At 40.0% G+C, this 16,780-nt stretch overlaps 1 long non-coding RNA gene across 1 annotated transcript in view; it reads left to right on the top strand.

Moving 5' to 3' along the window:
* Positions 1-13,030, top strand: part of LOC116552106 — a 48,437-nt gene extending 35,407 nt beyond the window's left edge. Inside the window, exon 2 of the long non-coding RNA XR_004269227.1 lies at positions 12,861-13,030. This is a non-coding gene — a long non-coding RNA (uncharacterized LOC116552106). The remainder of the gene's footprint in view (positions 1-12,860) is intronic.
* The last annotated feature ends 3,750 nt before the right edge of the window (positions 13,031-16,780 follow it).

The following is a 16,780-nucleotide window of genomic DNA, read 5'->3' as shown; positions in this document are numbered from 1 at the left end:
ACATTCTACCAACACTCTCTACCTTTGGCTTAGTGGTGAGTAAGAAAGGTCTGAAAGAAAAGGAAACTATGTGTTGCCCTATCTTTCTTTTCTTTATATGCAATCATTTTCAGAGTAAGTGGTTGACTAATACAGGGAAGTAACCTGGGTCAGGAAGAATGATTGGGTTCCTTGGTGGTTTGTGTTCCTTAGAATGCCATTGCCTTCTTTCAGCATCTGAAGCAAGATCTGATTTGACATGAAAGCATGGTCTCTTGGGGCTGTCGGCACCTTCACTCGTTCAGTCTTAAATATAACACATTCATCTTATATTCCCTTTGAGTCTCAGTGAACCCTCACACATTGTAGGTCTACCAGAGGTCTGTGCTGAAAGGGCATCAACAATGACATATGTGAAAGCGATGGTGAGGAATGGTAGCAGACATGCATATTGCATGTGTGTCCTCTGCTCATGAGACTCCTCCATCATCCCATTGGATTTTGCTTATGAAATACAATTTTAAAGAGAAAATTATTATTATTAACAAAATGATAACAGAAAGCATAAGATGAAAGACTGGGCCCTTTCTTTCTTTAAATTTTTTTTTATTTCCATAGGTTTTTGGGTAACAGGTGGTATTTGGTGATATGAATAAGTTATTTAGTGGCGATTTGTGAGATTTTTGGTGTACCCATCACTCGAGCAATATACACTGAACCCAATTTGTAGTCTTTTATCACGCACCCCCTCCCACCTTGAGTCCCCAAAGTCCACTGTGTTATTCTTATGGCTTTGCACCCTCATAGCTTAGCTCTCACTTATGAGTGAGAGAATACAGCGTTTGGTTTTCCATTCCTGAGTTACTTCACTTAGAGTAATAGTCCTCAGTCCCATCCAGGTTGCACACAGTGCATTCACAATGCCATTAATTCATTCCTTTTTATAGCTGATTAGTATTCAGCCATAAATATATATATATATATATATATATATATATATATATATATAAACTGTGGTTTTATATATATATATATATATACACACACACACAAATTGTGATATAATATATGTTTATAAAATAATTATATAATATATATTTATGTTATATATGGTGTATATATAATATACTTATATATATATGATACTACATATATATACCACAGTTTGTTATATATCTAATATACTCACTATATTTATATATAATTTATAAATATACTTATTTATATTTATATTATATATTTGGTATATACAGTATACTAATATATATATGATACTACATATATATATATACTACAGTGTGGCATATATATAATATACTCATATATATATGATGCTACATATATATATGTACCACAGCTTATCCACTTGTTTGATGGGCATTTGGGTTGGTTTCAGAGTTTTGCAATTGTGAATTGTGCTGCTATAAACATGCGTGTGCCAAGTATATTTTCGTATAATGACTTCTTTTCCTCTGGATAGATACTTAGTAGTGAGATTGTTGGATCGAATGGTAGTTCTACTTTTAGTTCTTTAAGGAATCTCCATACTGTTCCATAGTGGTTGTACTAGTTTACATTCCCACCAGCAGTGTAGAAGTGTTCCTTTTTCACTGCATCCCTGACAAAATTGATTTATTTTTATTTTTATTTTTTGATTATGGCCATTCTTACTGGAGTAAGGTGGTATTGCATTGTGGTTTTGATTTGCATGTCCCTGATCATTAGTGATGCTGAACATGTTTTCATGTGTTTGTTGGCCATTTGTATATCTTCTTTTGAGAATTGTCTATTCATGTCCTTAGCCCACTTTTTGATGGGACTGTTTTTTCTTGCTAATTTGTTTGAGTTTGTTGTAGATTCTGGATATCAGTCCTTTGTCATATGTATAGATTGTGAAGATTTTCTCCCACTCTGTGGGTTGTCTGTTTACTCTGCTGACTGTTCCTTTTGCCTTGCAAAATCTCTTTAGTTTAATTAAGTTCCAACGATTTACCTTTGTTTTTATTGCATTTGCTTTTGGGTTCTTGGTCATGAAATCCTTGCCTAAGCTAATGTTTAGAAGGGTTTTTATGATGTTATCTTCTAGAATTTTTATAGTTTCAGGTCTTAGATTTAAGTCCTTGATCTCTCTTAAGTTGATTTTTGTATAAGATAAAAAATGAGGATACGATTTCTTTCTTCTACATGTGGCTTGCCAATTATCCCAGCACCATTTGTTGAAAAGGATGTCCTTTCCCCACTTTATGTTTTTGTTTGCTTTGTCAAAGATTAGGCTGGCTGTAAGTATTTGAGTTTATTTTTGGGTTCTTTAACCAGTTTCACTGGTCTATGTGCCTGTATTTGTACTAATACCCATGCTGTTTTGCTGAATATGGTTTTATAGCAGAGTTTGAAATTAGGGAGTGTGATGCCTCCAGATTTGTTCTTTTTACTTAGTCTTGTTTTGGCTATGCAGGCTTATCTTTGGTTCCATATGAATTTTAGCATTGGTTTTTCTAGTTTTGTGAAGAATGATGATAGTATTTTGATGGAGATTGCACTGAATATGTAGATTGCTTTTGGCAGTATGATCATTTTCACAATGTTGATTCTACCTATCCATGAGCATAGGATGTGTTTCCATTTGTTTGTGTCACCAATGATTTTTTTCAGCAGTGTTTTGTGGTTTTCCTTGTAGAGATCTTTCACCTTCTTGGTTAGGGATATTCCTAAGTATTTTACTTTTTTGCAGCTATTTGTAGAAGAGGTTGAGTTCTTAATTTGATTCTTGTTTGGTTGCTGTTGGTGTATAGCAGAGCTACTGATTTGTGTACATTAATCTTGTATCTGAAAACTTTGCTGAATTTATATATCAGTTCTAGGAGCTTTTTGGAGGAGTCTTTAGGGTTTTCTAGGTATACAATCATATCATCAGCAGTGACAGTATGACTTCCTCTTTACAGATTTGGATGCTCTTTATTTCTTTCTCTTGTCTGATTGCTCTGGCTAGGACTTCCAGTACTACATTGAATAGAACTGGTGAGAGTGGACATCCTTGTCTTGTTTCAGTTCTCAGAGAGCATGCTTTCAACTTTTCCCTATTTAGTATTAGGTTGGCTGTGGGTTTGTCATAAATGGCTTTTATTACATTGAGGTATGTCAGGACTGGGTCCTTTCTGATTGACTGCACAAGTCATATGCCCATAAAGCTTCGCCTGACTTCTCTTAAATTGCAATTATAATTGTGCTAATACTAAATTTAATGACAACATTTATTGAAGAGTTATAAGTACTAGGCTCTGTGCCAAACATTTTTACATATTTACCTCTTATGATGTATACACTGTCTGTTTTACATAGGGAATGAGGCAACTTTTCCAGAACAAGAAAATGATACATCCAGGATTTGAAACTGGCTACTCTGAATACACTACAGTCTGAAACTTGCTAGTCAAAGAAGGGAGCTGAGAAATGAAAAGAAAGAAATAGAGAGAGAAAGAAAGAAAGAAAGAAAGAGAAAGAAAGAAAGAATTCTAATTTGAATGGTACAATTGGAATATTGGTGGGGGACCTAGAGGAAAGTTATCTCAGCCTTATTTTTCTGAAATTTTTCAGTTGTTCATTCCCTTGCTTACTCTTTAAAAAAATTGTCCAGAGATAGGGCCTTGCTTTGTTGCCCAGCCTGGAGAGCAGTGGCACAATTCTAGCTCACTACAGCCTTAAACTCCTGGGCTCAAGTGATTTTCCCACCTCAGCCTCCTGAGTAGCTGGGACTACAGGTGTGTACCACTGCACCTACCTAATGTGTATATGTATGTGTGTGTGTGTGTGTGTGTGTGTGTGTGTATATTATACAGGTACAAACATATATACATATATGCACATATATATGTGTATATACACACATACATGCACACAAACACACACACACACACACATTTGGTGGGTGCAGTGAGAAGTTGGAGAAGAAAAAGCCACAGAAGTTTTACTATATATGGGGTCTCACTTTGTGGCCCAGGCTGGTCTTGAATTTCTGGCTTCAAGTGATTCTCCCTTTTGCCTCCCAAAGTCTTGGGATTACAGGTGTAAAGCAACATGCTTGGCATTTCTTATCATTTTTTTGAGTGCATGCTATAAACTCAATCAGTATAAATTGTTGGCATACTGTTATCTGACATCTATTGTCATCTTATGATATTGAATGTGATGATTGTTGGCAGCAGCTAGGGATGGAGTGGAGAAAGTTGTGGCGATCCATTGCAAAGATCACTTCAGAACTTAGTGGTTCAAAGCAATAACCTTATACATCTACAATTAGAGCAAGGATTGGTGGGAATAGCCTATTTGTGCTCTATTGGATATGAACTGAGGCAAATCAAAAGTAAGAAATTGGTCTTTCTCTCTCACATGTGCAACAGATCACACTGGCTGTTGACTGGGGCCTCAGGTGGGACTGCTTAGAACACCTACATTTAGTCTTTGAGAAAGAGTCACTTTTCTTCTCTGACTTGACTCAGCCCTAGCAAGAAGTTCCCCTCTCCTTCTGGGTTTTAAATGACCCCTTAATATGGTAACACTGATCAAAAATTACTTCAAAAGTATTTGAGCATTAGACTCTATATGGAACTGTCTGCTCCAGATAATTTTGAGGACGATATAGTCATTCCAGTTTTCTTTTGATTTTGAGCATAGTATATCTATTCTATCCCTTTACTTATAATTTATTTGTTTTCCTAGTTAATGTGGGTGTATTAGTGTTCTCCCACTACCAATAAAGACACACCCAAGACTGGGTAATTTATAAAGGAAAGAGATTCAATTAACTCACAGTTCTGTAGTGCTGGGGAGGCCTCAGGAAACTTATAATCATGGTGGAAGGGGAAGCAAACATATTGTTCACAGGGCAACAGGAAGGAGAAGAATGAGAGAAATGCAGAGCAAAGGAGGGAAAAGCTTCTTTAAAAAACCATCAGATCTCATGAGAACTTGTAATTGGCCCAGAAAACAATTTGTTTCTCCTAGGCCTCCAAGCCTGTGATGGGAGGGACTGCTGTGGAGATCTCTGACATGCCCTGGAGATACTTCCCCACTTGTTTTAGTGATCAACAGTTGACTCCTTATTACTTATGCAAATTTCTGCAGCCAGCTTGAATTTCTCCACAGAAAATGGGTTTTTCTTTTCTGTCACATCATCAGGCTGCAAATTTTCCAAACTTTTATGCTCGACTTTCCTTTGTAACATAAGTTTCAATTTCAAAGCATATCTCTGTGAATACATAAAACTGAATGCTTTTAATAGCACCCAAGCCACTTCTTGAACACACTGCTGCTTAGAAATTTCTTTCACCAGATACCCTAAATCATCCTTCTCAAGTTCAAAGTTTTAGGGCAGAGTCAAAATGCTGCCAGTCTCTTTGCCAAAACACAGCAAGAGTCACATTTATTCTAGTGACTAGTTTCCAACAAGTTCCTCATCTCCATCTGAGACACACCTAGGTGTGTGTTTTAGTGATTGTTTTAGGATTTATAGTATACTTTTTAACAAGTCAGAGAGCTATTTTCAAATAATATCATGCCACTTCATGTATAGTAAAAGAACTTACAATGTGATATACTTCCATTTCTCCCTTTCTTCACATAATAAGCTGGTGAAACCACAGGCTGTCTTATTTACTTCTCAACTCTGAAAGATTAGTGTGCCTCATTGCCTCATACCCAGTGTCTTATTTCACATGTTGTGTCTGGTTCTTCTGTTGTCCAAAGCAGTAGGGTAAAGCCAGTCCCTACTATTCCATCTTCCCAGAAATGGAAGTGTCATGGAATTTAAAGATAATATATCCCTACTGCATCTAATGCACAGACAACTTGTGGTTATTTACATAAGGAACAATTAATAGTGAGTTATTCTTGAAAATGGCAATGGTGACTGGGAAAAGGGCCTTTACTTTTCACTTAATAGCTTATTAGTTTTTTTCTTTCTTAAAATCCATGATATGTGTTGCTATTATTATATTAAATAAAACTTGTTCATGAAATGAATTTGTCTTGAAAGGATCTACTGAACCATGGAGTGCTGTTGGTATTCTATTGATTCACTTTGCCCTCAGTGTCTTGGCTGATGGACAACCAGTTGCGTTCATCTTTCATCCTCTTGCTTGGGTCAGAGGTGATACAGAGTAATAACATTTGCTTTTTGATCCAATTATCCTGGAAGCATGGTGTTTCTGGACTCTTGCTTATTATCTAAGTTTGATGAGGGTCTGCATAAGTCTATTAGGGCAACATTTGCAATCAGTTCACTGGCTATATTTGGTTTGTGGGATCTAAATCCACACAGCTTTCCAGGAGTCATTTTGGCAATAGGTATAAAGAAACTAAAAATGGCCAGGTGCAGTTGTTCATGCCCGTAATCCCAGTAGTTTGGGAGGCTGAGGCGGGCGGACTGCCTGAGCCCAGGAGTTTGAGACTAGCCTGGGCAACATGGTGAAATTCCGTCTCTACTAAAATACAAAAAATTAGCCAGGTGTGGCGGTGTGCACCTGTAGTTCCAGCTACTTGGGAGGCTGAGGCAGGAGACTTGCTTGAACCCAGGAAGTGGAGGTTGCCGTGAGCCACTGCACTGCAGCCTGGGTGACAGAGCGAGACTCTGTCTCAAAAAAACAAAACAAAACAAAACTAAACTAAACTAAAAATATGTTTACTCTTTGACCCCCAAATTCTATTTCTATGAAATTCTCTTAAAGAAATGATAAGGACAAGTGTGCAAAGATGTATAGTTAAGGATATTATTATACCATTGTTTGTAATAGTAAAAAGTTGGAAGGTAAAAATATCTAATAATGAATTTTTAAATTGTTTAGCACATAATGAGAATGGCATATGCTGTGATTACTAAAAATTGAAAATGACATATATTTACTGACATAGTTTACTAGATTTAAAAAGCCTGTTTACATAAAAGGATGTACAGTATAATTCCAATTTTAATTCCCTTTCTACCTCACAGCTACACTGCCACTTTGCAAAAAGTCTAGCTCTGATTTTGCAAAACCATGGTTAGGATCCTGAGTCTCTGAGACATACCTACACCACCATTTCATCCTAATGGGCTTTATGTGTTACTGACTTTTCTTCAACGCTTTTCTGATTTTGAGATGTGATCACTGAGAAAGTACTCTGGGGAGAAAATCCAATATGAAGGCCATACAAGTAGTGAGGTAGATTGATTGGATATTATTCCCAATTCTTTGCTCCCTTCAGGTTACAGAGCTGCATAACTATGCCCTTTGCTTTGTGCCTCCGTGGTCTCTGTGAGGACTGTATTCCCTGCTCCACTGAAGCTGGACCTGGTCACGTGACTTTGGTGAAAGAAAGGTTAGTAGAGGGGATCTGAGAAGTTTTGCCTGTGCTTTCGTTGTTTGGCATAACTCCGTGGGCTTCTGGCATCTGCTGTGTGAACACATCATAGAAGCTTCTCAAGTGGAAGCTAGTACAGTTGCATTGAGAGACATGTGGAGCAGACCAAGTACAACCTCCAGCTTGGAGTTAAGTCTAGCTGACCCACAGACCCAGGAGGGCAGAAAACAAAAGTCGATTGTGAGATTTTGAAGTTGTTAGGTGCAGTGATGCTACTAGTTATATAGCAGTCAGTTATGGATTTAAAAGTAATACAGGTAGCAATAATGGCACTGTCCTTTAATTGCTGAGGTCACAGCAATATGGGTTTCAATGCGATACAAGCTATTCAATTAGATATAAGTACGTCATCAGCATGCTCACGTTCCTTTGAACTCTTTTGCCCTCCTGTATGTGGCATTTAGTAGAATGCTGAAATATAAACAATGATTAAAAATGGTAAAAAAAAAAAAAAAAAAGGGAAAATGGCCATCATCCTTTCCCCTCTTTATGTTGTCCCAAATGTTATTCAAAGCCAAACCTTCATTTCTCTTATCTGCATACATGCTGCTGGAACATGGTGTGATCAGGGTGGTCATATGTAAATACCATAGCAGAGCTGAGGAGGGAAGAGGATGCAGGATGAAGGAGAGTCACAGCATGCCTACCTCCGATAAGCAGATCATGCGGGTGTCCCTGGTCCTCAACCACATAACAAAGAGGGGCTGTCAAGGGTGGGAGGTCAACCTGTCTTCTCTCTGCCCTCTAGATTTTTTTGAGACAGGTTCTTGCTCTGTTGCCCATGCAGGAGTACAGTGGCATAATCATAGCTCACTCTAGCCTTGAAATCCTGGGCTCAAGCAGTCCTCCCACCTCATCCTCCTGAGTAGCTGGAACTATAGGTACCTGCCACAATGCCAGGCTAATTTTTAAAATTTTTATTTCTGTGGAGATGGGGTCTCACTCTGTTGCCCAGGCTGGTCTCAAACTCCTGGCTTCAAGTGATCTGCCCACCTCTGCTTCCCAAAGCAGAGGATTACAGACATGAGCCACTGTGCCCTGCTCTGTCCTCTACTTTTATTTCCCAAAACATACTCAAAAAATATTCTATTTCCTCTGGGCTAGTCTGTTCCCTAAAGCATAAGGTAATGAGGTAAGAAGAGGCTTGTGTCTGTGCCCACGCAGCCTTGGTAACTCTTTGATCCAGGAATGGAATCACAGAAGGAATGTGTGTATAAGAGTGTGTTTGTGTGTGAGTGTACGTGTGTGTATGTGAAAGTGTATTGCAGAGAACACACATTTCTTTTCTCTTATGAACAATGTGCTATTGGTATGCATTATTTCCTCATTGCCTTTGTAGGCGTTGGGCCATTTCTTGGGTAAACCACCGGGACGCTTGAAAGAACAGTGGTTGAGGCTTAAGACAATGCGCTCTGGAGCCATGCTCTGTAGATATGAATCCCAGATTTGCCACTTAGTAACCCTATGACCTTGGGTAAGTCACTTAACTTCCCCAAAAGAGTTCAAAGAGGTATGAGGGTGCTGATGACATACTTATGTCTAATTAAATAGCTTGTATCTCATTGAAACCCACATTGCTGTGACATCAGTGTCCTAAACTGTGAGATGGGGATAATAATAGAATCCACCCCATAGTTTTGTTGTGAGGAGTAATTGAATTAATTCATGTAAACTGCTTGGCACATGATCATGGCTCTGTTCATTTCTATTGTTGTTTTTCACAGAGCAGTGACTCAAATACTAAAAATCTCTTTTTGAAGATTTATTCTTACATATCATGAGGTTTGGAAGAAAGAGAGAAAAAGAAATTAATACCACCACAGCTTGTGTTTCAGCAGAGTAATAGTATTCAACAGATGGCATTGGAGAAAGAAAAAAAATGATCAAATCAGGGGTAAATGCTCTCCCAAATGGCAGGACAGATTTCGCCCTGAGTCCCACGAGCAAAGTCACATTACGGTAGACAGCTGGGCTTCTTGGATCAGCGGGGCTGGGCAACAGCAGCTCTGTGGGTGAGGGAGGGCTTGATTGATCTTGAAGATACACTAAGGCTGAGAGGTTTCCTTCCTGGAGATGGGGCTGGCTGGCAGGACCCACTTTGATCTCCTGATTTCTTCTCTTTCCCGTAGTACTCTTTCTACCCTGGTACCAGTGTCTTTTGCAAGTTGACTTGTACGAGAAGGATTATCCTTCAGACTAGGTTATATCTTAAGTGGCATTCTGAAAGAGACTTGTATTGGTGCTGAGATAAGGTTTGGGCTTGGAGGAGTAATGCAAGAGGCTCATGCATGTGTGTGTGCACATATGCGTGTGTGTGTGTGTGTGTGTGTGTGTGTGTGCGTGCGTGTGTGTGCGTGCACATACAGTACACATATGGGGGTCATTGGGTAGACGAAGGGATGAAGTGATATTTATCCAGATAGGGAAGCATCCAGGGAAATGAACCTCCTTTAGCTCCCCAATCCTTATTACATTACTCTTTCCTGTATGTGAAGTTCATGAACATCTACTGAAATTTCTGGAAACACAGGCTTAGATCATAGATTATTATTCCTAATCTTTGCATTGTAACCTTTAAAATGGAGTACAGGTCCCTGCTCAGTGCTTGGGCTGTTTGAAGAATGAGATCAGTTTTTATAATTATTTTACCAGATGGGACGATCTCTTGGACTCTCTCAGAGCCAAAAGGCTCTTGATGACCATACCATGTCTTTCCCCATGGTGGATTATCTGGCGTCACCCCTGTTCTGCTTCTCCAGCTGTCCGCTTCCCTGGAGCCTGGTCTGGCAAGAGGTGCTTGCTAGGAGAGGATCAGAGGTGTGGGATGTGCGTGAGTGACGTTGCATGACTCTGTGTAGGCAGGGAGAACTTTCCAGAGCTAGAGGAAGATGACTTTTGGATGTACTCTTAAATTTTGTTTTCTTTTTTCTTCCTGTTTATGAAAAATAAAATTTAATGGTATAATCTCATTACGTAAAGTTGAGGGCTGGAGTGGGCAGGGTTAATTTTCAGTTTTGACCTTGGAACTTCAAAGGGAAGAAAGAGACGAGGGGGAGAGAGAGAGCGAGAGAGTGAGAGAAAGCGAGAGAGAGAGAAACAGACCATCCCCTTTACACATCCTAGGCTTAGAACCCTTGGGCACAACCTGAGTGTTCTGCTAGTTTGGCTCTATGGGATGGAGAGTGAAGAATGGAGCTCAGCCCTGACTCCTGTGCCAGTTGAGCCTCCCAGGTGACACTTGGCAGCCATTCTGGGTCATTTGCATTTTCACAGCCAAAGGGCTGCTCACAAGACGTTCTGTGCAGATATTTAAGTTGCTAAATTCCAAAGCATCCTCAGGGCACTCCTGGCCCATCCTCTTCCATATGGCCGTGGAGCCAACTTTACATTTCCTAATTTATGAAGATGGCATTGTTGGGGGTTAGATGCCTTTGGGAGTTATAGTAATAACAACATCAGGACCAGTTCTTTTCCTTCCTTCCTTCCTTCCTTCCTTCCTTCCTTCCTTCCTTCCTCCCTCCCTCCCTCCCTTTCCTTTCCTTTCTTTCCCTGTTCCTTTCCTTCTTCCATACTTCTTTCTTTTCTTCCCTCTCTCCCTCCTTTACTCCCTCCCTTCTTCCTTTCTTCCTTCTTCCTCCTTCCTTCCCTCTTTCCTCTCTCCCTCTTTCTCTCCTTTCCTTCTTCCCTCTGTTGTTTCTCCTTCTGTCAAGTTTTTGAAATATGTCAATTTCTGGGAGCAAGACAGAGCTCAGTAGCCAGAAATAGCACAGCTCCTGGGCCAGCCTTTGCTGTTCCACTATCAGATGCAGAAGGAGGTGTTCTGGAATGACAAACTTTTCATGTTAAAGTAATGCAATTGTCAGGAACATCTGTAGGTTAGTTTTGTATTGTGGCTATAATAAATCACCACAAATTTAGTGGCTTAAAACAACATCCATTTATTGTCACATAGTTGTGTGGGTCAGAAGCTAGGGTACAGCAGGGCTCAACTGGGTCCTCTGCCTAGAGTCTCCCTGGTGTTGTCAGGGCTGAGTTTCTTCCTGGAAGCTCTGGGAATGACTCTGTTTCCAAGCTCATTCAGGTTGTTGGCTGAGTTCAGTTCCTTGTGGTTGTAGGACTGAGGTCCCCATTTCCTTGGTGGCTGTTGGCTGGAGGCTGGTCATTCTCTGGAAGCTCATGCTTTCCACGTGGCCTCCTCCAGCAATGGGGAGCCAAGTCTGTCTCACGCTTTGACTCTCTCGGGCTTTTCCTTTTCATCTTCATTTCTTTTCCATCTTCAATGAGAAGCTTCATTGCTTTTAGGGGCTCATGGTTAGATTGCCCTAACATGGGTAATCCAGGATCACCTCCCTATTTTCGGGACACTGGTTAACAACCTTAATTCCACCTTCAAAGTCCCTTTTGTGATTAAGGTGACATATTTATAGGTTCCAGGAATTAGGATGTGGGCATTTTTAGGGGGATTATAATTTGGCTGACCACACTCTATAAATAATGTATTGATTGTGTTGGCCACCTGAAGGTAACTAACTGCTATGACCTTTGTCAGGGGATCTGCCTAGCATTTCCACTAGATTTTGGGCAGGGTCAAAGAGAGAAAGTGAGGAAACCTGAAGCTAGAGGCAGGGGTTAGGCATAAGGCACTTTCATCCTCCAGAGGGAAGCACGAGCCTCTTCTGAAGCTTAGAACTTCTAATCTGGACTAGGTTTGTGGGGATCAGAATCCATCTCCTCACTCAGGATGGGGCCATGAAAGCCTGGAGAGGTGATGGGACTTGGCCAAGGTCAGTGACCACACCAGAGCTGAAGGCTACTGGGGAAGTTTCAGAGCTGAAAGCAGCCACTGTAAGGCCTGATCAGGGTTTTTCAGAACATGGACACATCTCTCAGATCTTTGGTCTTTTTAGCGCTTAACCTCTGTGTTAGTTCATTCTCACACTAATAATAAAGACATATCCAAGCCTGGGTAATTAGGAAACAGATTTAATCGACTCACAATTCCACATGGTTAGGAGGCCTCACAGTCATTAGAAGGCAAATAAGGAGCAAAGTCACGTCTTACATGAGGCAGGCAAGAGAGAGTGTGCGGGAGAACTCCCCTTTATAAAGCCATCAGGTCCCATGAGACTTATTCACTAACATGAGAACCGCACAGGAAAGACCCACCCCCATGATTCAGTTACCTCTCACTGGATCCCTCCCATGACACGTGGAATTTATGGGAGCTACAATTCAAGATGAGATTTGGGTGAGGACACAGCCAAACCATATCAACCTCCAAAGCCAGGTAGATCAACCAGACTGCACAGCCTTGAGAAAATAAATGACTATGCTTTCTTGGCTTAGGAAATACAAATCAGTTAACATTATGAGTTGGGACACATATGAACATGACGATGTCTTTCTGCAGCCTGAGGAAAGTTGGTCTTGATGGCCAGGAGGACATACTCCTTCTAATACTTTCAGTTCTTACAATTTCTTCTTAGGAGTTTCTGGTGTTCTGGTGGCCAGATCTTCTAGTGCCTCCTTGGCATAGCCACGAGCCTCCACATTGATGGGTAGACGTGGAGTGCATGGTATCAACTGTTCTGACACCTCTGGGAGAGGATACTTGGAGAAGAATCCCTCCCTTGTGCTCACTCCTCTCAGAGAAAAGGCAGGTGTCCTACAGGCTAGTGGCTCTATTTTAAATCTGCAGGTAGCAAGCATGTTCCATAGGAGATTGGCTCCTTGTTCAGGGTTTCATTCTCTTGCCAACTCTGCTCATTCTGGTCTCCTCTTTGTCATAGCCTAGAGGCATCCATCTCCTGGGGGTTTACATAAGACAGAGCAAAGTGCTCTTCAGGCTAAGAATATATCCGCCCCCTTCCCTGGGCGATGTGCCTGGGAGGTGAGGAAATTGACTCACTGCATCTCTGACTCTATGAAAAGACAAATATATGAAAAAAAAAAAACTACTAGATTAATGAGATGGGGAGAAAAACCTGAGTATTTTTAGCACATGAGGGCAGAGTTAGCTGCTATGAAGTCCTAGAGGATGGAAGTTTTAATTTAAAATAAGAGCTCTTTATCTCGAATGTTTTAATTAGCAGTAGGGAGCTTTCAAGTGGCAATTGTGGCACAGAGAGGGCGGGGGACTCTGAAATAGGAAAATGCCCAGTGATAATCTGATCAGCAGCAGTGCAGACTGGTTGGGGGATCTGTCTGTGAAATCCAGGCATGGCTGGTTTTCTTACAAACCAAAAACTTCATGTGATTCCCAGGGTGTGCCTCTGCCAATGCATGTGAAATGCTGGGTCAGTAGTCCTGCACTACTTCTGCCTGGATAAAAAAAAGCACTGAAACTTGGACTGCAATTGAACTGTGGATATGTGGTAGCCTATAAGAGCACCTGAATCTTCCATGGGGATCCGAGGCTCCTGCTGCCATTTTTCCCCTGGGAGGAAGCACGTCTGCTCCCTGGAGTTCATCACAATGTCCCCTGATAGGCATGGTGACTACGGATTTGGAGATTTCTGTAGGTGGAGCCGCTGCTGCTGTTGCTTTTAGAAAGATCCCAGTCATTGCCCAAGGTGTTTTCCTGCCTGATAACTAGAGACAGGTCTAGGGAGAACATGGGGAGATGTTCATGAATGGCCAGTATCACACACTGACGGGATGGTATGTGCCAATCAAGGGCTGTAATTTGGGCAATCTGTTTCTAGGGAAAAATATTGCTGATTGCATATCCAATAGCCATTTTTCTTCCCTCTTCCTTACTGATAGAATCAACCTTTTGCTATAGATATTCAAGATTTATTTTCAGGTAATATACATAATAGGGATCACTGGGATCACTGATTTTTGAGCCAGTATTGCTAAAGCGTGAGTCTCAGCTCCATCACTTTAAAACTAAGTGACCTTCGGCAAGTTATTTGACGTCTTAGTGCCTCAGTTTCTTTGTCTGTAAAATGAATGTAATAAAACTACTTCTCTAACTGGTAGCTTTGAAATGTAAACAAGTTAATGCATATACAGTGCTTATGTAGTATCTGGAGCATATAAAGTGCTCAATAAATATTAGCGACTATTCTTTTTTTTTTTTTTTTTTTTTTTTGAGACAGAGTCTTGCCTGCTGCCTAGGCTAGAGGCAGTGGCGTGATCTTGGCTCACTGCAACCTCTGCCTCCTGAGTTCAAGCAATTCTCCTGCCTCAGCCTCCTGAGTAGCTGAGATTATAGGCATGTGCTAATTTTTGTATTTTAGTAGAGACAGGGTTTTGCCATGTTGGCCAGGCTGGTCTCAAACTCCTGACCTCAGGTAATCTGCCTGCCTCGGCCTCCCAAAGTGCTAGGATTACAGACATGAGCCACTGCACCCAGCTTAGTGATTATTCTTATTGCTACTACACCCCAGTCTCTGTTGCAGCTTGGGTATGAACACGTTACACATTACTGGCCAATTGGACCTGAGAGGAAGACTATTGGGAAACTTCTGGGCCATATACAAGAGGACATGGACAGTACTCATTTTGGCTGTTCATGGTCAGGTCTCTATGTGATGCTTGAAACTGCAGAAGCAATTCCAGCCTTGGGATAGTTGACTTTGGATATTTTGTTAATTGAGATAATACATTGTCCTCCTACCATTTACAGTCAAAACTATCCTACCTGATGTACCTAGTAATGGCATAGAGGCCTTGCTAGAGTTACACTGCATTTCAGCCCTGTGTGGCAGTAAATGTATTTGATGGCATTGTTAGGATAGTTCTTTGCATTAAAATATTTTTAAATGTTTTGGAAGTGTAATATATTTACATAGTAAAACATCAGAAGAATAAAAAGTCTTACAGTGAAAAATCTCCTTTTCACATTGGACATTCATGTTGCCTTTTTCCAGGCCTGAATAGCCAGTTAACCACTGCTTTAGTCTTTTACTTACCCTTTGAGAAATTTGGAAAATAAATATGGCTGGGCATGGGGACTCATGCCTGAAATTTCAGAACCTTGGGAGGCCAAGGTGGGCAGATTGCTTGAGCTCAGGAGTTTGAGACCAGCCTGGGCAATGTGGGGAAAAACTCATTTCTATAAAAAATACAGAAATTAGTTGGATGTGGTGCTGTGCACCTGTAGTCCCAGCCACTGGGGAGGCTGAGCTGGGAGGATCACTTGAGCCTGGGAGGTCAAGGCTGCAGTAAGCTGTGATTGCACCACTGCACTCAGCCTGGGTGACTGCGTGAGACCTTATCTTAAAAAAAATCTATCTATCTATCTATATTTATAATACATATAACATATATATTTATAATACAAATATTTATTTTCCCTCTTTTGTAATGTAAATGTTAGCATGCTCTACACATCATTCTGTACCTTGCTTTTTTCACTTAACATATCTTAGAGAGCTTTCCATATCAATATGTAAAGTGCTTTCTTAGTTATTTTTACTGTTACAAAATACTCCACTGAATTTATTTAACCAGTCCTTTACTGACAAGTATCCAGGTTCCTTCTAATCTTTCGCTGTTGACTGCAATGCTGCAATCAATAGATGGTATATATGCCGTTTTGTAGGTATGCAAATATATCTGTAGGGTAAATTCCCCCAAAGTGTAGTTGCTGAATCCAAGAGCACATACATTTGTAATTTTGTTAGCTCTTGCTAAGTGCAACCTTCTGTATGGGTTGTATACATTTACGCTGCCACCAGCATGGTATGAGAGTGCCTATGTCTCATAGACTTGGCAACAGAAGATGCTATCAAATTTTGGATTTTTGCCAATTTTACAGTGACATATGATATCTTAGGTAGTTTTAACTTTTATGCTTCTTATTATGGGTAAAGTACCATTGAAATATATTTAAGAATAATTTGCATATCCTTTGAATTATCTTGTTTACAGTATTTGTCCATTTTTCCAGTGGGTTATTGGTCTTTTTCTTATCCATTTCTAGAACTTTCTATATGTTAGAAAGATTATTTTGTCTACAATTAGTTATAATTGTGTTTCCCACTTTGACTTTATTATTATTATTATTATGGTGAAGTTTACTTTTGTCATGCAAAGGTTTAAATAAATTTTTTATATAGTTGAATTTATCTTTTTTATAGTTTTCAATTTGGGGATAGTTAAAAAGCCTTCCACATTCTGAGATTATGAAAAATTATCCCATCTATTTATTTACTACATTTTTTGATTTGTTTTAATATTAAAGATTTGGTTCATTTGGAATATATCATGGAACACAGAGTGATAAATGAGTCTGACATTGATATTTCCCACGTAGCTACCTTGTTGCCCCACCACTATTAAAAAGTTAAGTTTGCCCTACTGATTTGCCATTTCAATCCTTTTTCTGTACTTTCTTATTCCATTGCTTCATCTATTCATGAACTGCTACTACCTTGTTTTAATTACTGAGCCCTTG

Source organism: Sapajus apella, unplaced genomic scaffold (genome assembly GCF_009761245.1).
Source record: "Sapajus apella isolate SASKATOON/1434 unplaced genomic scaffold, GSC_monkey_1.0 scaffold1, whole genome shotgun sequence".
Taxonomy (NCBI): domain Eukaryota; kingdom Metazoa; phylum Chordata; class Mammalia; order Primates; family Cebidae; genus Sapajus; species Sapajus apella.
This window is presented reverse-complemented; position numbering and strand designations above follow the sequence as displayed.